Here is a 23,474-nt window from a genome sequence, read left to right on the forward strand (position 1 = left end):
GAAGGTCATTTTCGTAGGACCATTAAAGTTGCTACATTAGGATCAACAGTGGAAGGGATCAATAGAGAAAAGCTTCACCGACTACACGAGATTGACTATACAGACACGAAGTAAACTTCAACAGACTACGTGCAATAGATTAGGGAGGACACACGGAAACTGAGGCACCATTATATCGTTGGAAACGGGAAAATATATGGATTTTCTTGCCCAAATTTTTTTTTCTACAATCAACACTTTTTCAATGATTCACATGGATTTGTTAATTCATATCAACTAAATTTTTTTTATGAAAATTTTAAAAAAATAATGTTTTTTAAATAAATTTAATTTTAGTTTTTCAATAATTATTACATTAAGTAGATTTCTATTTTGCCCTTATTATTATATATAAAATAATTAATGTCGTTATATATAAAACTAAAATTTATAATATATATTTAATGCACATTATTTAAATAATAAATTTTATGACAATTAATTTTAATCTAATAATTAAATTTTTTACGTATATAAATTTTTATTAAACTTATAATTTTTATTTAAAATTTATATATGTTAAAAAATACAGATTAAAATTAATTATAATAAAGCTAAAAACAACAATCTACTTAAAGTAATAATTATAAAAAAATAATTAAATTTATTAAAAAAGAATTAAAAATATATTTTTTAATTTTTTTTTAAAATTTAGGTGATACAAATTTACAATCCGCATAAATCATACGAATTGTAAATTAATATGTTTATTAACAAGAGTAATTTTAATTTTTTTTTAAAAAAGTATTGGATGTAGAAATTTTCTTCCATGTAAGAAGAAAATTCCAAAAATATATGATTGATAATAGTCCGAAGTAAATAGCCCAATAAGTTTAGAAAAGATCTTGAAACCGGCTTTTTTATAACATTGATTAAGAAATTAAAATAAATAAATAATTTAGACATCACAAAAGTGCATAAATAATTTGAGTAAGTTTTTCTTTTAATTTTTTAACTAATATTCTAAAGGTACTATTAATATTTTCCTTATAAAAATTATAAAAATATATATTTTTGCTTTCATTTAAGATGTGTTTAGTATAGTGAATGTAAAAAGGAAAGAAAGAAATAAAATAAAAATAAAAGTGTTTAGTTTAAGAGAAATAATATATATATATATATATATATATATATATATATATATTTTTTTTTTTTTTTTGTTAGATGTAACAAGCACACAGCCAATGAGCATTTTCCTTCCATTTCTCACCATTTTATTGTGGAATTATTTTCAGGACGTTCAACTTTTTAATTTCTATCCCTTTTTTCATTTTAACCCAAAAAAACTATTTTTTTAATCTCCTATCTATATTTCTCACCAACTTTATCTCTATCAATCAAAGTGTTAATTTTTACTCTATTTTATTTCTATTTTTTCTTTTATTTTTTTTTAAACATTTCTTATAACATTTATTGTTTTTTTTTTTCATATCTCTTCCCATTCTACCGGAATTCAGCTCAAGTTTATCATGACACAATTTGTCCCTATTTCTCTAGAGTTTTAGACTGGACCTAAAACCTGCTTTCATCCTTTGGTGGTAGGTGAGCACCTCATTTATTCCCTTGCATGTGGATTTTAGTACAATTGAAAGATAAAGCGGAAAAACTACAAACGAAGGTGAGGTGTCTCCGTCATGTCAGAGAGCAAAGTGTCATTCAATGCATTGGGCTGTTTTCACTTATCTTCATTGGATATGATCCACATGCTTTGCAATTGCAAGCCCAGTTAGTTTATCTCAGCTTTGCTTTCAAAGTCTCTATTCAATTAGAATGAGAACCTTCCCCATGTTGACGTTGTGCCCATGCATATTTAATAATGTGGAATGAGAGATTTCTATTTATGTTGCAAGTTAGGGCTCACATGCTTGCTATATATATTGAAGAACTTATGAGTGGCCTTAGTAAACATAAATTTAGTTTTTTGGGTATTTATTAATGAAATAATACTACAAAAGACAAGCTTAGACGAAGATTGGGACGCGCAGGCACAACTCAAAGAGCATGTGTATATAATATTTGATTCATTTAATATAGGGTAGATAGTCATTTTTTTTTTCCTTAATATATAATTCGTTGATAAATTCGTCCATGAAAGATTAAAATTCAAAATTTAGTTTTCAAAAGTGTAAAAAATGCGATAAATTTATTCGACCATTAACTTCTGTTTATTACCGTTAATAAAATAGCCTACTTGGTATATAGAAATAAATTTGTCACAGAAATGATTGTCAACGTGATCATGATGAATAAATTAGACAAAAATATCAGTAAGTTATCATTATTGGATGTAAATGTCAGTAATTTTTTGTTGGATGAAAATGTGAGTTATTTTTTTTGGAGGAAAATGTGAGTAATTTTTTTTGGATAAAAATGTCATTACATTTCCATTGGACCAAAATATTAGTAATTTTTCATTGTATCAAAATGTTAGTAATTTTTTATTGGACATAAATGTCAGTAATTTTTTGTTGGACCTATATTTCCATTGGACTAATTTGTTAGATCCTAAATTTTATTTCATTTAAGGGTAAAATATAATTTTAAGGTAAATTTTTGCCTTTTTTAAAGTAATCAAATTAATGATAATATTTATCTTTTTAAAATTAATATTTAATTAATTAAAATATAATTTACCATTTTTAATAATAGTCGAATTAAGTATCATATAAATTACTTTTTACGAGATGTGTAGAAATAAAACTGTTAAATAGCCATTCACTTTTTCTTGTATTTCCTTTTTATATCTTTCTTTTTTGTTCCAGATGATATCTATTATCACTTTCTTTTTCTTTACACTACTAGAAATAAGGGATTCTACATCGATTATTTCTAGCATACTACATCGATTTACGATCGCCATCGTTAGGGATGTCGTAAAATGTGAAAGATTATTTTACGACGGCTGCCCAAGACCGACGATGTAGAAATGCTAGATACTCTACGACGGTCGCGTCTAAATGACCGATGTAGAATGCTCAGCATTCTAAGACGGTCTTTGACACGTGACCGTCTTAGAACAATCATTATTCTACATCGATCTTTTTAGAACCGATGAAAAATGCTTCTTTGTTTTTTAATTGGAGCTATTTTAGTATTCTAAGATGGTCTTTGACACGAGACCATCTTAGAATGGTTATCATTCTACATCGGTCTTTTCAGAACTGTTGTAAAATGCCTTTTTTTTTATTTTTTTAATTGGAGCTACTTTTTTTTTTATTTACACAATAGAAAAGTTCTTCAAATACTTGCAATAAACACGTGAGAATATGAAATTAATTAAATTTTATGTAATGAATTTAAAATTTTCTTACCTTTTGTACTTTCTAACATACAAGTTTGTTTACATTAATTATTTAAAGTTCTTTTCAAGCCGAACTGAGCCGATTCCATGCATTCACAATTAAATCTACTGATATAACACCATAGAAATCATCTTTGTAACTATTTCATATACTAGCTTGTGGCCATTATGAACAAAACAAGTAGAAAAGATCGATGTTAAAAAGACAAAGTTAATAAAACTTGTGATGATTCTAATAGTTGTTATGACTTTAAGTTTATGCATGGCTAAAGAAAAGAGAATAGAATTTCAATATGGAGTGAAACCTCTGATGCTTCTAACCAGGACATCTAAAAGCATGATGTCATTCAAAGAAATAACAAATTAATGATAATTTTTCAGCTCATTCTCATATTGGATATAAAGATCACAAGCAGGGGATATAACAAGACAATGACAATTAAGAAATGCAACATACCACACGACCATTGGTAGACATTTTCCACAGTATTCCGATTAGATTAAACACTTAGGTACCAATCTTTCCATTCACTATTTCCCTGTCAAGTTAAGAAGTTTGAAAATAAGCTTTAAGAATATGTAGTTAAACATTTAACATTCATTTTCTACAGGAACATGTTAAAACATTCGACAATTCCCTACTAGAAAAGAAAGACAATTGATCAACAGATACTAGCAATATAACTTGAAACAGTAAAAAATCCTACCAAAACTTGTTGGAGACAAAGTAATAGACCTGCAAATGTTCCTGAATCACACTGTAAATGAGAGATCATGCACCTTGTTTGTATGATCTTCCAACGTCATTTGATTTTCTGCTTTTATAAATACTCACTTTTTTCTTCACAATTTTCACAAGAATAGGAATAAATACTCACTTTGCTAAAGAACAATAGTCAGTGTGGATAAATACTCACTTTTTTCTTCACAATTTTCACAAGAATAGGAATAATTCTTGTATCAATCACCAGCTGGTGAACAAGATCTCCAATATTGTGCATCAACATTTCCAGCAACAAGAAAATCTACAGATAATACACAAGTTAGTACCACACCATAGTACATGAAACCAATTATTATAAATACTCAAAAGAAAATCACATAACCAATCTTCTCCATTTCAGGTATGGTGCAGGTAAAAACTATTTAGAAAATTCTCATGCAAAATTCAAAGATTTCAATATTTTTCATCCAATCAGTTTCAGTCAGTTTCTCACTTGTCACGGCGTTGACCCGAGCTGCCATCTTTTTCTACATAAAAAAATATAGGAATTCAATAAAATATAAAATTTATAAGATAGTTCAGAATGGAAAGAAAATATTAAACAAAAAGTAAATATCAATTTAAATTAAATTAGGTCCACTTTCATTAACTAGAAACACACGAGATCTATCTATATAGAGACAAAATACAAACTTAAATAATAATTAAGTCAAACTGAAAACCAAAGAGAAAATAAGCATTTGTATCCTTGAATGAACAACACTACACAATATAGTACTATAAACTAAAACTTGGATTCCATATTACATTAGACTGTTAACCATATATATAATTTCGCAAGGGAAGTGCAAGTTAATTGATCCACAACACACAAAAAGTTGTTACGCAAGACTCAGAATTTGTCCTATATAAAACATCTTCCACCATAAGACAATTAAAGTGACCTCAGAAAGAGATGAAACTCACATGTTGTGGCAGAAGCAGAAGGGTAGTGCTAAACTAAATGCTTAGCAAGTAGCGACAAATTCTGAATTTCCTGTATGTCATGAATGACCTGCAACACCGAAAAATTCAAGGCGAGCTAATTCAACACTTAAACTCGATTTCAATGTCAGTTCAAAGAAATGAAATTCAAAAAAATGGTCAAAAATTATAATCTTCATGCCCACAACCCAAATGATCAGATCTTAATACTTGACACATCAAACAAGTAAGTGGAATAAAAGAAAAAATGAAACATCAAAAATCAAACTTGCAGTGCTTATGATGTATGACCAATATAGAGCACACTCAATAAACAAAATAACTACAACAATAATAAAAAAAAATATATGTTTTCACCTTTTACAAGGACAAAGATTATGAGAAAGATACCAAGGATTCACTTATAAGCCTCGTAGAGCTTCAGCATTTCAATTGCAACCCAGACCGAAGATCAATTTGGTGTTAAGGTAATTGTTGAACAAACAAACTTCTTCAGCACCGCCATTAGACCTGTCCCTATCCCTACTCTTCCAAAGGAGAAGCTGCATTTTGATAACCACACCTTCCCCTTGTCTACTCGCCTATGCTTCATGACACGTATGATTCAAGTTTTTAATTTAGCAAAAATCTTGAATTCTTCGATACTTTCTTTTTGGGCTGATTTAGTTTCTAGTTATTGGCATTGTCAGTAACAAAAATTTGCATTAAAAAAGTAAGAGAAAATAATTAATATATATATATATATATATATACTGGAAGTATATTTTATTATTATTATTAAATCATAAATTATGATAAATATTAATTTTTTAATTTTGATAATAAATATTTTTAATAGGAAATAATAAATATTTTAAAAGCTATATAAAAAGGGATTTTTAATTAATTGAGAACTTAAAAAGGTAATAATTATCACATTTCTTACTTTTTTTTCACCTATTCCCCTTTCTCTCCTTTTCATCCATTTCACACTCCATTTCTTCTGCATGAGAAAGAAACATTGCTCAATAATTAAACAGTTTATGCATATATAAAATCACTTATAATTAAACAGTTTATGCATATATAAAATCACTTAAAAACAATAGGAACTAAAAATGAAATTTAATTTTAGGTAATAATTAAATGTGTGTTGTGTCTCTTGAAACATAAAAGCTGAACGTTGTAGGAGACACAAAACAAAACCCAATTTTCCTTTTAAATTTCAGTTTTAGGTAATAATTAAATGAAATTAAATACTCCTCCTCTGTTCTTGTTCTGCGACCTTCATTAACGTGTACGAGAAAACAAATGTTTTTTTTTAAGCAAATGGAAGATTAAAAAGGTTAGTGGTGATTTGACGTAAAAGTAAGTGGGGTTATGTGCAGTATTTAGTTAATGTTATTTATGAAGAATCTTTTGTTAATATTATTTCTTTTGAGTGTTGAGTTTATTTGTATGATAGATTAATTTTTTTACGTGGATTGGGTGTAAATTTTAACTCAAGAATTAAGTTAAGGTTAATTTTTTTTTGTCAAAATCATGCTAAAAAAAGTTTCCTCAAATCTGCATCAAATGCCAAGGGTATTGTTTATTAGAGTCTACCAACTATTAAAAAAAATACATAAATTCATGCATATAACATAAATTTCAAATGAGATTCATTCTTCTAGTGTATTTGTAGCAACTATTTGGGAGAAGACAAGAGACTACAGAGAATTCATAAAGGGATAGAGCAACCAAATTAATTAATTTCATAGATATTCTATCAAGTACTCTGTACACGACAACCACGTTATTAGACCATCAACATATTAATTGTGAACAGATACAAAGGATACAACACAAAGGAATCAAGAAAGAAAAAGTTATCATTGACTGGTGTCATGAACAAAGAAGATCACAACATATCTTATTGGACAATTAAGTGAAATCTGTGAAGCCCCCTCGATAATATCTGAATCTATATATAGGCAAAAAGATAATGAATTACCAATGGTGGATTAATAAATATAAATAACAATAAGATGTAGTATTAAAAACATTAACATCTTGGGATCAATGATTTAATGAAGATGCCAACTGAATAAACTAAATGAGTCATAAATTGGACAAAAACATAATAACCTTTGCATTTTCCTTGCCAGATGCAATTTTAAACCTAGACTTTTTGGCAGCAAATATTTCATCAACCGTGTGTCTGTGTATCTAGGGGGCTTCCACAACTTTGATTTTTTAAATCCATTGTCCACTTCAGTGATCCTGCAAACATAAATCAAGCAAGTTCTAAGCAAATTAAGAAGCAGTAGATTGAAAGGGAAGCATAAGCTTACTTTGTAGGATCAGCCAAGGGGGGTTGAGATTCATCAGTAAAGTCCACAACACTTGGCCGCTTCAACAGCTCTCCTTGTCAAGAATGTACAGATTGAAAATTAAATGTTTACCTTCACCACATTTAAATACTAGTTGTTCATATGGAAAGAAAGAAATTACTATTTGATTCTAAAATTGAAACTGTGCTATTCCTACATGTGGATTGGGAGGCATCAAAATACAAACTCCATTTCAATTGAAATGAGAAATGAGCATATGCAATACTACATGACAAATAATAAAGATGCGACTCATCACAAACAATAAGTCTGCATAGTTTACTCCCAAATCATAATCCTGGGGAATATTTTACTTCAAGGCAACCATTTATACATTATCTTCAAGGCAAAAACACCTTGAGAGCATGCACCTAGTCAAGCAAAAAGCACATATAGCAACCAATCCTCGGACTAGTGAAAATGAAATTAAATGTCACAACTCACAAATGTATAATAATAAAATCAATAATGAACTATGATAACCGAAGCATCTTCAATATAATCACACAGATTGAATGCTAAATTGAGGTCAAGAGTTTGGTAACTTACCCTAAGTTCTGGCGGTGTCTTCTTTATAGCCATAGATCCAGTTTTCAAAGGTCCAGAGCCAAGTTGGTGAGAACTCGAGGGCACAAAAATTGGTTTAGCCACTTTTGCCATGCCTCGTTTCGCCGCACATACTTTACCAATCAAAACACGTCATCGAGAATAATCTGCAAGTGCAGATTCCATAAGCGAGAAAGGATTTAGAGTAGAATTCACAAATTGCACAATTATAGAACACGATAAGTGTGCTACTAATTATGAGCTCAAGGGAATGTAGATTAACGGCTTAGGTTTTGAAAATTAGAATAGAATAAATGTGAATCGGAAGCAAGAGGGAAAGACAAGAGATCGAATCGTGTCGTGGAAGATGCAATGGCGAGCGGTGTCGTATCGGTTTTCGGCATAACAGAGGGAGAGGGAAGAGAGCGAAAATGGGAGCGGGCAAGCGAAACGAGACCTAGTGAAAATGCTTCGTTTCATTTTTATGTTTGCGTTTACATTTTAAAACAAAAATTTTGATTTCCCTCCTGTTTGTGACGCCATTACAGCAGCGTTCGTGACCGTTTGTACTTTCAAAATTTATGTTGGGCTCACCCGCAAACGTGCCACCACCTACCCCCCTTCTCCGACCACCACCTCCCCACCGCACTGCCTCTCCTTCTCCGTCCTCCGACGTGCCACCAACTCCTTTTACACGCGCCTCGGTCACGGAGGCTTCGCCCCCGTCTTCGCCGGCACCCTCATCAAGCTCATGGACTCTGCCACCAACCACCAGGGTCAGCGCGAGTTCCACAACAAACTCTTCTTGGCCTTGAAGCTCCTCTCTCGACACGACATCACCATGTTGCACTTCTCCTCCAGTCAGAAAAGCCTTAAGCTTCAGAACATAATGGCAACCATTCCTCTCTCAAACAAGAAGTGGAAACACCCCTCAAACAAGAAGTGGAAACGCTCCTCAAGGGTTTCAGAGATCGCCAAAGTTTTGCTGGCTGCGAGTGGATGACCACTCATTTAGGGCTTTTAATTTAATTCAATTGAGATAACGGCGGGTTTTTAATAAAAACCGTCATAGTTTTTATGACCAACACACATTCTAAGGAGGTTTTCAATAACCGTCTTAGAATGTGCATCGTAAAATACTTTTATCATAAAATAATTACAAAAATGTCACCGCCTTGTTTTCTAAGGCGGTTCCAAAAGACCCGTCGTAGAATGTCTGTCGTAAAAACACAAGTTTCTAGTAGTGTTACATCCCTCTATCTCTTCCTCCCATCTTATAAATTTATTGCATTGGTCACTTTTCCAGTCCTTTTTTACCATTCTCTCTACACCCAAAATACAAAATGCAGTGTAGTTTTATCGGGTTCAATTCTTTTCCATATACTGCTGACTAATATTTAATTAATAATATATCCCTCGCTTCCAAAGGATGGAGGAAATTTAGGAAGATATACAATTTTCATATGTCCCAATCTAGATTTTCTTAGTCCAACACACGACACACACACATTTTGAAGTTCAAATAACAACAACATACACTACTAAAAAAAATTATCTTTTACGACGCATATTCTAAGACGATTATTTGGAACCGTCTTAGAATGTTACGCGGTGATAATTTTATAAATATAACATTGTTAAACGAAGACGGTTGTACAAAAATTGTCTTAGAAGTTACCGTTCTACGATGGTTTTATAAAAACTGTCTTAGAAAGTTGTTATTCTAAGACGATTTTTACAAAACTGTCTTAGAATTGAATGCTTGTCATTTGCGGGCTTTAAAGCCATTTTTCCTTTTGCTCTCGTGAAACCTAGTGCTCAAACTCACACACTCACAAACCCTAATCACATTCTCTCGCTTCCCCCTCCCTTCAGCCTTGCCTGAATCACACAGTGCCATTTTTTGAAACTACTCGAGGAGATTTGGGTCGTGCTCGACGATAGCAGCCCCGGTCTATCCTCCAACGAGGATGCGGCTGCGGCTGTGGCTGTGGCTGCAAGGCCCAAGACCAAGCCAAAGTCTCGACGTTATCTTCGATGTGACTAAGGTTTTCGTTCTCCCTAACACCGATGCTGATGAACCCACCAATAACTTTGCTTTAGTGTCTCATCCTCAGGTAGCTATTTTCTTTCTCCTTCTAAAACCCTATTCACTATTCTATTATGCTTTCTCATTTTTATCAAATTGTTCCAAAATGAGATCATGATATAGTTTTTGTTCTTATCTTGTGCATCATAATCAACATATTCTGAATTTAAGCCATTCTGAGACTGAGAGTTCCAAAGATGATCAACATGCTCCACCACAAATGAACATGTCATGGTCAAGAGTACAACCCCAACTAGAAGTGGATCTGGTGGTGGCACTTGGGATGGACTTATTAGAATACCCATTTTGCTCTTGTGTGCTGAGTGCCACCTCAGCTCACAATTTACCTAGACCGACTTTAGTAGTATGCAATTTGATGGAGCAGGTAAGCTGATGGTCTTTGTTTATGGCAAAACTTTGAATTACTTGTTGTATTTTCAACTGTAAAACTGAATCTAGTGCAAGGATCATTGTATATCATTGTTCTTTTGTTTTTCCTTTTACTATTCTATAGAATAGCAAGGATCATCCTCTATTTACATCTTTGGGATATGACTACTAATGGAATTCTGCTTCCTTCTAGGTAATTGGTGAATGCCATTCTGGACAAATTGGTGATGAAGTTGATGCAAAGTATAAAAAGTGAAGAATTCTCAAGATAGGGAGCTTTGTATTGAGTTTTGTCTTCATACAATATTGTACCAGCAGGTCTCTCAAAAGTAGGGAATTGGATTTATGCTAAAAGGAGCTTATGAAATTTTAATTTGTTTTAACACTAGTTAGTTTGTTTCATTCATATTTCAATCAAATGGCAATTTGATAGAGTATATAGTATGGACCTCTGTTTATAGCTAGTTTCTCTTCATTGTAAATTGCAATCTAGAATGTTCCTAAGTCAGTTAATTTGTTAGTGTTCTGGCAGAATGCTAGTTGATAGTTGCTATAACTGTTAGTGAGTTAGAAGTTTGTTGAACAAAGTTAAATATTTGTATACACAAGAGTTAGAATAGTTTGAATCCAAATCCAAGAATAGAAAAGTGAAAACTAAGTTTTATTTTCCCTAAGATTTTATCTCAAATTCTCTCTCTCTTTCCAGAACTTTAAGATTTTTTTGTGTTGCAGTGGTGGATTCCCTCCTGGGCTTTTAGTAGCTCAAGTCAATCATGTTATGGGGAAACAACAATTACAAAGTAATGGAATTTTACTAAGAAAGGTAAGTTAATCACATAATGGTTTTAATATTGTCTGGTTGGTTCTAAAAACCGATAACTCCCTCTACTACTGCTATATATCTTCCTTCGCATTTCTTCTCTTGTCGGAAGAAACACCGTCTAATTCAAGCATGTTCAATCTTGCATTTACTCAGAAAGCTACTTAATTTCTCTTATTTTGCTTTTTGTTGGTGCAGTTAGGTATTTTGAATGTCATTCAAGCTATGGAACTTGCCCCTGAGCTTGCTTATCCTTTATATATTGCTGCCTCTGTAGATTAGTATGTTGTAGTTCCTGTGTTACTCAAATCATTTTTTAACACTTACTTATTAACTTAGTGATTATATATCCTCTAGGTGTTTCATTTGTGGATGATCTCATGTGTGGCTTCATCAATTAACTCAAGTGAAGAGCCTCTTATTAAGAAAGGCCAAGAGCTTCTAAAGAAGAAGGCCAATGGTACTAATTTAGATTATTTAAATCTGATCAACATATTGTTTTTTCTATTTAATGGTATGTTATTAATGGTTTTGTTAGCATATACACAGATATTTTTTTGTCAATTGATTTTTTCTTCAATTTGTTCACAAACATATGCAAATATATGAAAGTTTCACCTGAATCTTAGATGTGAGCCTGCATGATTTTTTCTTCAATGCTTTATTACTTGCTGCTCCCATTTTTCATAATTAAGGCAATTTCAACACAAAAGCTTAAGGGTCTATGCATTGTTTCTGCTCTTGTGTGAAGGTGTAATAAATATAAGACCATTCTTAGTTGTCCACCTAATAACTTAACCTATTAAGAGAGTTGGTCTTTAACATCCACTATATGAGGAGTCACATCACTTTTAGTTCTCTTTTTATGTGCTAACAAGTCTTTTTGAAAAAGTGGAGAGATAAAGTGGGACACAAGCTAACTCCTTTGGTTCATGGTTATTATTTTTTAAAATTATCTAGAGATTGTACTCCACTACATTCCTATTTTTTTTAATGTTTCAAACGGGAATATAATTTTAATTTGTTTTGCGAGTTTCACGTTTATATCTTTCAATTTTCTTGATAAAATTTTTGTTATAAATAATTTAAATACAATACATAAATTCTCATAATAGTATTAAAATAATCCTTTAGAATATAAAAATATAATGTCCTTCTCTGATGTTGAAAATAGAGGCATATCCATCATATCACATGCTTAAAAAAGAGTTCTTTATTTAAACCCCAAAAACCTATGTTCTCATGTACCATTGTGAAGTTTGTTTTGGAGCAGGATAAAGCTTCCTTTATTTGGTTAATTGGTTTAAGTGTTCTTCAAAGTGCTGCATCTTCTTTCATTGGTCGTTCTATAAGGTAATTAGTACAAATCCATCCAAGACCTTATTTTCTTCGATCTTTCACCACTGACTCGTGTTCACGCTGTTGCATGTGAATTTTTTTATTATGTCACTGCTAAAATAAAAGTTTACAATGACAGCTGATCTACGACGGCCATATAACAACTGTCTTAAAAAAATGGACGGTGGCATTTTTGTAATTAAGTGTAATTTTTCAAAGACGAGTGTCTAGTCACACCCATCTTAGATTAATAACATTCTACATCGGTTATTAACTTTGAACCGTCGTAGAATGTTCATCATTCTACATTGGGTGTTGTTCGAACCGTAGTTGAATCGTTCAAACGCAAACCATTTTTCATCGGTTGTTGTGATAACTGATGTAGAATGTACGGTATTTTACATCGGATGAGCAGTGAACAGTCATAGAATGCAGCCCCTTGCTACATTAGGTGGGCAGCAAACCGTCATAGAATTCAGAATATTCTACATCGGTTATGAGGATAACCGATGTAAAATTATTTTTTTTTTGTGCTTTTTCCTGCATTGGCAGCAGAATCTATGAATCAATGCCAATTAATCAATCCATATTGGATGGCATAGAATAGTATAGTTGTATGACTGGGTAGGTAATGCAATATATTTCATTTCATATTGGAAGATCCATACACACGCAAACATGTATGTACATACATTGAAAGTGGAAAGTATCTATGAATCAATGCCAATTAATCATTTAAAATGATGAATATGAAAAAGAAAAGAATGAACTTATAGTGGCACCTTCAAATGCTCCTTGTTCAGACCCAGCCTGTTTGGCATTAAGAATGAGCAGATTCCTCTGTCTTACCTTCCTAAGAAGTTGAGAAAGTACTTGGAAAGGAAGAAAACAAGTAATTACTGCTACAAATTCAATGATCAATCATTTTATACATTTTTATTTTCTAATGATTGATAAGAAAAAGGAACTTCAATGCTTACTTTAATGCTTTGGCCTCTGGAAAGTAGAAAAGAAATTGGGACACCTGTCACTTGAGCCATCTCCATATAATTGTAAATGAACATCAATTTATCCAAAACTTAATAAAGGAGATATACATCCAGCATTAACACAAGCAAAGTATGAAAGGTAGCAACAAAGAGCATCCCTAGATAAAAGAACCAGAATACAAACCTTCAAACAATACACAACAAGGCGCCACCTAATTTCTGCGTTTCCATTCTAAAGATCGAATATAATTGAATGATGAACATCCTCTTTCTGCAACATACAAACATGCAACGACTAAGCCAATAAATTGACTGTGAATATAACTTTGAAGAACAAAGACGAGATTCAGCAAAAGAAGCTGTTTAGAAAATGGTAGGCATATAAATAGGTCACAAATGGAGAAGTGCATAGACAAACATAGGAACATACAGACAATAAATAAAATGACCAATTGAAATGTATATCTATCAAATTACAACTCCATTGCAATCTATTTGAATTTGGATTTGGGCTTAACTCAACGCCAAGCAGAGAAGCTTTACAGGATTTGAACACATTACGTCCAGGTCACAAGGCAATATCCTTAGCATTGTGCCAAGGCACACAAAATAAAGTGGGAAAAAAGTTGCTTGAAATGATGCCAAAAGAATGACTTTACCTGCTAAAAAAGGAAGTGTGATGACACATAACTCAGTGAATAAGAACTTAATTTGTGGTCTCTTTGCATAACTTGTAACTTAGAACATAACAAAGGAACCTATTGAGCAATAAACTCAGTGTGCCGAAGCACAAGGTAGTTAAAGCAAAACAATATGGATAGAAGCTGGAGTAAATCAAACTGAAGTCTCCCTTCTACTGTAACTTCTTTACTTTCCCTGATCCCATACTACCTACCAAACCATCAATTAAGTATTGATAAGGTAGATAGTCGAATGATTGAAAAGTCAGAAAATAAAAGCATACACAAAGTAATTCACTCAAAAATTGCTAAGAATATACAGTGCAGGAATTACTCTAGAAACCAACTCTCTATTTTCATTTAAGTTGATGAAGCTATACACAACCTACCTACCGACTAGAATACAACTACTAAAAAAATAATGAGAGAAAACATGTATACACTAGAACACTATATCTCTTTACCTTGATGAGAAAGTTGTATCCTTCACTCGAACTCTACTGTTCCTAATACGACCCAAAATTGGAAATTCTGCTATCTTCAGGTTCACAACTCTCTGAAAAGAAGACAACAACAAATTAAAATATATTAGAACAGTAACCACAATAACTTGCACACAACCTTCTTTTAATAACAAAACCTTACAACTATCAACTCTAACTATTTTAATCTCAAAGTCAAGTCAACACCTTAATAACATATGGCAAGTGAAATTTGCAGATGTTGTATCCAATAATAATATCTGGGTCCACTTCATGAATTAAATCCTGCAATAAAAAAAAAATCACATCCCATCAAACTATAACCGTAGTAGAGAAAGGATTATAATTCATTCATTAGTTACATTATCAAATTGACTCATGATATTCAAGTTTAAGAAACAAATGCTATAATAACATTAACCAAGTTGTAAGAACTACAAAAACATCATACTATGTGACAAAGCATACAAGATGTCACATACTTACCAAGCATATAATACCTATAGTTTATTTAGGGGGACTGGCGAATCAAATTTGGGGGTTTTCTTCAAATTATTATGCTTAATAAATCGCAACATGGTTAAACACACAATTGAAATACCCTTCAAGCTAGCAGGACTTCAAATGACATGACATCAACACCAACAATAGGAGAACATGATTTAAGGGTCATCACATAACGAATAAATGACTGTTGTTCTCCTTGTAAAGTAACCAAATTAACAATATGTAAGAAATGAGAATTTTCAGTTAAAAAAATAACAAACTTGTGCTTGAATTTGCAGATGTGAAAATAGAGAACAACGGACTTGGATTACAGGATCATGGGTAGGCTCAGGAAAATGACCTTTACGACCAGCGAACTCAATGTAAAAACTCAACATGCGAAATGGAGACATCTCTGAATATTCCCCTTCTGGAGCATGACTAACCAATTTGGAATACCTATAACACTGTTAAGGGGAGAACAGGAAAATCTAAAGATTTTGGTATTCCTATAACCCATTTATACAAATATTATCACATGAAAGAGGATACAAGCAATCAAACTCTAATTGGCAGTAAGGCAAGGTTTTAACTGTTTTCTTATATTTTCCAACTGGAATTTCAATCCAATTTCTACCAACTATGTTGCAATCAATCATGAAGCGAAGGGCAAAAAGTACATTGCTTTCATAAGTCAAGAAGCTCTTCAATCCCAGACCATACTAGTGTCAACATGCATGACACTAAAATTTAACACTTAACGAACCTAAACTGTATGCCATGGCCATACTATGACAATATCAAGAGTACAACCAATGAGAACCAAGAACGTAGCTTAAACATCACTCAAGTAATTATGGACTTGTCTCACTTTTGATAAGATTATTAATATACTGGAAAATAGAATGTCTACTGAAAATATCTAAGTTTACCACGACAGCTGGCAACCATTGTTGGGATTGCAAGTACAACTTTGAGAAAGGGTTATGAATTGGATTGCTAATAGTACATAATACTCCTTCTCTACAACATTTCAATACGGCGAATGAATTTTCCCACATTACTATTTCTACTGGCTTCTCTCATCCTTCCCTGAAGCATCACAGGACAGAAAAGATACTAAATTAAAGCAGTTCATAAGTTAAAAAAAAATGAAGCTTGTTTCCTTTTCTAAATTAAAAATTGGAAAAAGGAAAGTATTTTTAGATACTAAACTACACACCTCCCATACTTAAAAATACAGTGGCTAGCTAGACGAGTTTCTAAGCAAGAGTGACACAAACCAAAAGGCCAAGACCAAACAACATTTTTTGACACCACCTAGATGACACAAAATAATGTTGACTCGAGTTTAAGCAGTATGGTCTACTCTAATGTCCAAAACAGCATGATAAGGGATTCATGGAAGCTTACCAGCAATTTCCCGCAAAATAATGTTGACTCGACTTTCCAGCAATTTCCTCTACTTAATGAAATACTAAATGTTACTAAATGGAAGCTTACCATAGATTCCACCACACAACTCCATTCTTATTCCCAGACCATTTCAAACTCCATCCTTATTAAATACCTACACATAATCATAATCCAAGTCTTCCACCAAAACAAGCAGATTGATTAGACAGAAAAAGAAAAAAAACAAAAAACAAATAAATAAACCAGTAGTACAACAAAGTATATTAAAGATAAGAACATCATCTACTTGACTTGAGTCTCTAAGAAGCACAAATGAACAAAACCATCCTAATAACTAACCTTGTTAGCTAGCTAGCTAGCTATGCTTGCAAGAAAGAGTTTGATGAAAATGGGAGATATCATGTGGACCCATTCCAGGAGGGCAACAAATGTAGAAATATGGTTCAAACCCATGAACATTGCAACCAACACTGTGTCCTGACAAACAAACAAAATATGTTTATTATGTAATTCCTATAAGGCATTGCAACAATGTGATTGCTCCTGCATGTTCACCTTTATTTCCAAGTATTGGTAGCAAGATTATGCTGACGAAGGTCACAGTCAAATTAAACCCCAAGATTCTAATGCATGTTACGTAGTCACAATCAAATGATCGCAGTATACGACATACCTTCAATAGCTCAAACTGGTTCAAGAGCAAGGCAAAATATCAAAAGGAGGACGTTGGCTTGGCCCATGATACCTTCAATAGACTCGACAAATAAGGCCCCGATTCACACTCTCTTTTTCCTCTTCACACCATCTTGTTTTTTGTTGGTTTTAGTTCTTCATGGGTTAGAGACCACATGTGTCCCCCAACCCGTTGAGTCAAAGACTATTCTTGCTTGCAATGCATGGTTGCCGTTAGCACAAAAGAATTTTACAATAAAAAAAATCGAATACGAATTTTCCTATTAAATAGATCATTCTTTCACATGTGAATGCAATGAAATCTTACTCCATTACGTCAATTGTATGGGTTGAATAAATAATACTATAATTATTATTTTATAATACAATTGAATAAATTTCATTTAGATGGACAAGAGTTTAAAAACACAAAAAAAAAACACACACACACATGGCATGATTTTTTTTAATAAGATGCAAAATAAAAATAGGTTGCCATGTGAGCGACTCATAATCCATTAGCCATGCAAGCAAAATCTCTAATGGTAGAGTTTGGATTGAGGGACTAAAACAAACTTTTTTTTAATTTATAGGGATTAAAAGGATTAATTTTAATTTGAAGGACTAAAAATAAATTTACCCTAAATTTATTTAGTCCATCTAAATGAAATATAGAAAAGAAAGAAATGAGAAGGAAAGAAAGAAAAAGAATGGAAAATAAAATGATTTTATAAAATTTTCCTCTCTTCCTATCTAGTTGTATACAAGGCAAAAGAATATATATATATATATATATATATATATGTTGGATCAAGTGGTCTCGGAATAATTAAGAAGGGGGGGGGGAGTTGAATTAATTATTAATGAATATTTACTAATTAAAAACTTATCATTCTCAATGTTACTAGATTTAATTAGGCTTTTACTACTAAGTTAAGAAAACAAAAGAACAGGAATTGAAACTTAACAAAAGTAAAAGCGAAAATTAAAGTGCACAGTGGAAATTAAAGAGTGTAGGGAAGAAGAAGACAAACACAAGAATTTATACTGGTTCGGCAACAACCCGTGCCTACATCCAGTCCCTAAGCGACCTGCGGTCCTTGAGATTTCTTTTCAACCTTGTAAAAGCCTTTACAAGCAAAGATCCACAAGGGATGCACCCTTGTTTGTTCTCTTTGAACAACCAAGTGGATGTACCCTCCACTTGAACTGATCCATAAGAGATGTACCCTCTCTTGTTCTCAGTTACAACAACCCAAGTAGATGTACCCTCTACTTGTACCACAAAGGATGTACCCTCTAATGTGTTAAGACAAAGTTCTCTGGCGGTTAGTCCTTTTAAACTTTGTGAAGGGGAAACAAAAGATATCTCAGGCGGTTAGTCCTTTGAAATCTTTTGTTTAAGGGAAAGGGAAGAATCAAAAGAATTCTCAGACTGTGTCATTTTGAATTCTTTGAAAAGGGAGAAGGGAGACACAAAAGAATTCAGGCGGTTAGTCCTTTGTTCTTTTGGAAAAGGGAGAAGAGAGACACAAAAAGAATCTAGGCAGTTAGTCCTTGTCGAATTCTTTTTGGCAAAAGGGAGAAGAGAATAAAAAAGATGAATAACACACTTTTCTTTTCTGTGAAAGAACAAGGTTTGGAAACCAGAAAACTTAGAAAGCTTTTGGCAAAAGAAGAAGAAGAAGAAGTTCAAGAAGATGTTTCAAAAAATTGTGTAAAAAGTTATATCAAGTACCTAAAATGCAAGTCAAGGTCTTGCTTTTATAGACTCTTCATATCTAGTCAAGAAAACCATTGGAAGAGTTATAACCTTGAGAAAATCTTGAGAAAAACCATTGGAAGAGTTACATCTCTTGATTTTTATTCAAAACTTGTCACTGGTAATCGATTACCAAAACCATGTAATCGATTACACAAAGTATTTTATGAAAAGATGTGACTCTTCATAATTGAATTTGAATTTTAACATTTAGATACACTGGTAATCGATTATCAATATATTGTAATCGATTACACCATTTAAAAAACAATTGGAATGTTGCAAATTCAGTTAAAAGCTTTTGAAATCAAACTTTGCCACTGATAATCGATTACAGGAAACTGGTAATCGATTACCAGAGAGTAAAAACTCTGGTAACTTAGAAAATTTTGATAAAAACTCTTTTGAAAAACAAAATTATGCTATGTTTGTTTTTTTTAAAATCTTTTCAATACTTCCCTTGTGAAGTCTTCTTGATTTCTTCTCTTGAATCTTGAAATCAAACTTCTCTTGATTCTTGAATCTTCTTGATTTCTTCTCATGAAACTTGAAATTAATCTTGATTTGGAACTTGTTGACTCAATGTTGAAATCATTCTTTGGGCTTTTTGTCATCATCAAAACTACTTGAATCAACTTGATTCATCATCATGAAGCTTGCTTCTACAATATATATATTACATGAGGGAATAAGTCTTGAAAACTATATTATTTGATAAAACTATATATTTTATTAAATAACACTATCAATTAAAGATGCTATATAAATACAATTAGTTGGGAATGCTTTTAGATCATAGTGTCATATATAAAAAAATATCATTTGGTGCTATTAATGGTGCATGTGATGTAAGCTCCATTTGAGCTTGTAGGCCTAGGATCTTGTTCATCAATGGATTACTTTGCTTCTTGGAAGATGAATGGCAGCGGAATGGAGAAGGAAGAGAGAGAGGAGACGCCACTTCAAGGAGAAGATGAGTCTAGAAGAAGCTGACCACCATAGGAGGCCATGGATAAGAGCTTTGAGGAAGAAGGAGATGAATGAAGGGAGAGGAAGAGAGGAGCACCAAATTTTGTACTCTAAAAGAACTTTGAAATCTAAAGTTTAATATTCAAATGATCAAAGTTGAAAAAAATGCACACACAAGGCCTCTATTTATAGACTAAGTGTCACACAAAATTGGAGGGAAATTTGAATTTCTATTCAAATTTCACTTGAATTTGAAATTGAATTTGTGGAGCCAAACTTTGGAGCCAAAATTTCACTAATTATGATTAGTGAATTTTAGCTATGGTTCAGCCCACTAATTCAAGATCAAGTCCAAGATTCTCCACTAAGTATGCTTAGGTGAAATGAGGCATGTAAAACATGAAGCACATGCACAAAGTGTGACTATATGATGTGGCAATGGGGTGTAGCAAGCAAATGCTCACCTCCCCCTCTAAAATTTAATTGGATTGGGCTTCTCCCAATTCAATTAAATTTATTTTCCAACACACACAACAAATATTCACTTATTGCATGTGAAATTACAAAACTACCCCTAATACAAAAACTAGTCTAGGTGCCCTAAAATACAAGGGCTGAAAAATCCTACATTTCTAGGGTACCTTACCTACATTATGGAGCCCTAAATGCAAGACCCAAAAATAATGAAACCTTAATCTAATATGTACTAAGATAAGTGGGCTCATACTTAGCCCATGGGCCCGAAATTTACCCTAAGGCTCATGAGAACCCTAGGGCTTTCTCTTGCATCTCTGGCACTATCTTCTTGGAGTCTTCTATCCAATGCCCTTGCGGGGTAGGATTGCATCAGCGTGTTTGGACACTCATTCAACATGCACATAAAGGAATAAAAATAACCTCAAATGTATCTAATATGAAAAGAAACTATACCTGTATTGATTGTGCGTGTTTGGACACTCATTCAATATTTATCAAGTATGCAAGAAATCATGCACCAACTTTGCTAGTGTGATCCCATCACGCACCAACCAAAGCTTAAGAAAAAGATAAAATAGTATAATCCCTTCATAGAGTGCAAAAGCATTAAGTATGCAAGAAATAAAAAATTGGAGCAACAAAGTTTTTCTAATACATATATATTATTTACAATACATTTACTTCAAAAATTGCATTAATTCATTTAACATTATCAGTGTTTGAAAGACTCTTAAAGAGAATTTATAATGTATAAAATGTTTCCTACCTCTCCTTTATGTCTGTAACAACAAGGATATTTTGTAGATAGAAAAGAAGCATGTAAAATTATTGAAAGTAAATGGATTTAAAAAACAAAGATAAAAGTCCATCTCAAACATGTTTTCAACATCTGAAAAGTGGAGAAGAAATTAAAGAGACAAATCCACACAAGTATTTTAAAAATCAAGAGTCTTCTTAATTTAAGGAAGTAGCATGTGGATAAAATAGTCACTCTTGTGAGATATTGATGTCCCAAGTACCTTTAAGATGAAGTAAACATTCATCTGTGATCCTTTTAAAAGCCAGGCTCAACCTCTTCAAGTTTTTAAGACCTACAGGAAGCTTCTAAGTTCAAAGAACTAATTAGGAAAATTTTAGGCATTGGAATAATAAGCAAATAGGAGTTTCTAAGTTCAAACATAGTCTTTGCCACTTTAGCACCATTTGATTGTGTGTTGGACTATTCAAATTTTTAATTTTCCAAATAAAAATGACAGAAAGCTTATGTATTATAGAATGACTTTCAGAACAAACAAAATTGCTGTCTAAATTAAGAATAATTAAAATGAATTGACACTCCAAACGTGCATTTTGATTTCTATCAACTATTCTTCACGACGAAACACGCAAGTAACAACCAATTTATCGAACGAAACACACAATAAGAAATTTACGAATTATGAACCTCAAGCCTAATTAGTAACCCTAACGCAAAAACACAAAATTTAGGATTCACAGCAAAATCCTAAAACAATACACTCTTACAAAAATCAACAGAATATAGGGATTAATTTGACTCAACTATTCACTCTTAAAAAATATTTCGTTTACCCTAACACAAAAGACAAAACTAACATAAACCCTACCTCGCACGAATTGCACGCATGCTGGTTGGTTCATAATCGGTGTAAGATTGGGTACTGTACTCGAACTCGGAGTCAAGTCAGGTTCCCCGGGGCAGTAGACGCAGATGTTCCTGGTGGTGGCGAAGTGTGGGCACTGGTGTGGCTTTGACCTGACGGTGACGACGACGATTCCAGAGGCGGTGCGGACGGGCTTGGAAAGGAGCTTGGGGAAGAGCGTCTCGCGCTCGGCGTCGGGGAGCGCCACGATCATCTCCACGAGCTTGGGCACGCGTGAGAGCCGGTACTTGCAGCATGCCATGGACTTGAGCGCGTTTAGGTCCATGTTCTGGCCTTTGTGAAAGAGGTCCACCATGGAGCTCATGATCTCTGCGATGGCGCATACATGACCCTCCTCTTTGCTCAGGCAATGTGCTTCGTAATCGCCCTTGCCCGACACAGTGGATGTCAACTTCGAGGTCCTTCGAGGTTTTGAGCTTCGCGCACGGCGTCGTGGAGAATGCGAGAAATTAAAAAACCAACGTTTTATGCCCAAAACAAATTGAAACCCTAGCTTTTTTTCTATTTTTTAAAAATCAACAAAGATGATTAGGAGTGACACCCGTAGTAGAATTACATCTTCAAATGACCAAAATGCTCGTGTGACATGGCTACAAAGACGGGTGTCGAAGACCGTCGTTGTTATGTTGCCGTTATTTACAAAAATGCCACTGACGTACATTCTACATCAATTCTCTGGAACTGCCTTAGAATGTGCTTCGTAAAAAAAGCTTTTTTTAGTAGTGAGAGAACCATATTTGAAAACACATTATTACATCGCTTCATAAAGAACCGTCTTTGAAAACACTGACTTATTTAAAAGGTACATGCGACTCTCTAACTCGCGCATCTTCTTTGTCACAGGGAGGAAACCTTAAGCCCCAATCCCGCGAAGGTGGAGGAGAAGATGGTACCATTTGAAGAATCACCATCTCTCAAACGGTACCAAGAAGCGGAAACAAAAATAGAAAGGATGTCGCAAAGAAGAATCACCATCATCCTCGGCCGGAGAATGTCATGCTCCTCCGCCGCGTTGCCGCCTCCTCCGCCAGAGCTCTGTTGTTCGTGCCGCCGATTCTGAATCCCACGCAGTATGAGAGTGAGAGTGAGACCATTTTTGGTGCTCTTAATCTGAACCCGTAACTCTTCTGTAATGAAGTTCTCAACATTGTCGACGATGTGCTTGACTAAGCTTTCAATTTCTTTTACCAGTAACACTCCACTCCCTTTCTTCTTTTTCTTTTCTTTTTCCAATTTTTCTAAACATGGTTTTGGAAATTATACGACTCTGTGCTCGC

At 33.2% G+C, this 23,474-nt stretch overlaps 1 long non-coding RNA gene and 1 pseudogene across 1 annotated transcript; both read right to left on the reverse strand.

The window, feature by feature from the left end:
- Positions 1-3,454: 3,454 nt before the first annotated feature.
- LOC102669507 (uncharacterized) lies at positions 3,455-5,647 on the reverse strand. Its single transcript, XR_418041.3, has 4 exons — positions 5,406-5,647; positions 5,031-5,118; positions 4,558-4,591; positions 3,455-4,365 (listed from the first exon to the last, which is right to left on the reverse strand). It is a non-coding gene; the product is annotated as an uncharacterized lncRNA (long non-coding RNA).
- Positions 5,648-13,317: 7,670 nt separating this feature from the next.
- LOC100776962 (DNA polymerase delta catalytic subunit-like) lies at positions 13,318-22,492 on the reverse strand (annotated as a pseudogene).
- Positions 22,493-23,474: the final 982 nt, after the last annotated feature.

The sequence above is a fragment of the Glycine max genome, chromosome 14 (assembly GCF_000004515.6).
Source record: "Glycine max cultivar Williams 82 chromosome 14, Glycine_max_v4.0, whole genome shotgun sequence".
NCBI lineage: Eukaryota > Viridiplantae > Streptophyta > Magnoliopsida > Fabales > Fabaceae > Glycine > Glycine max.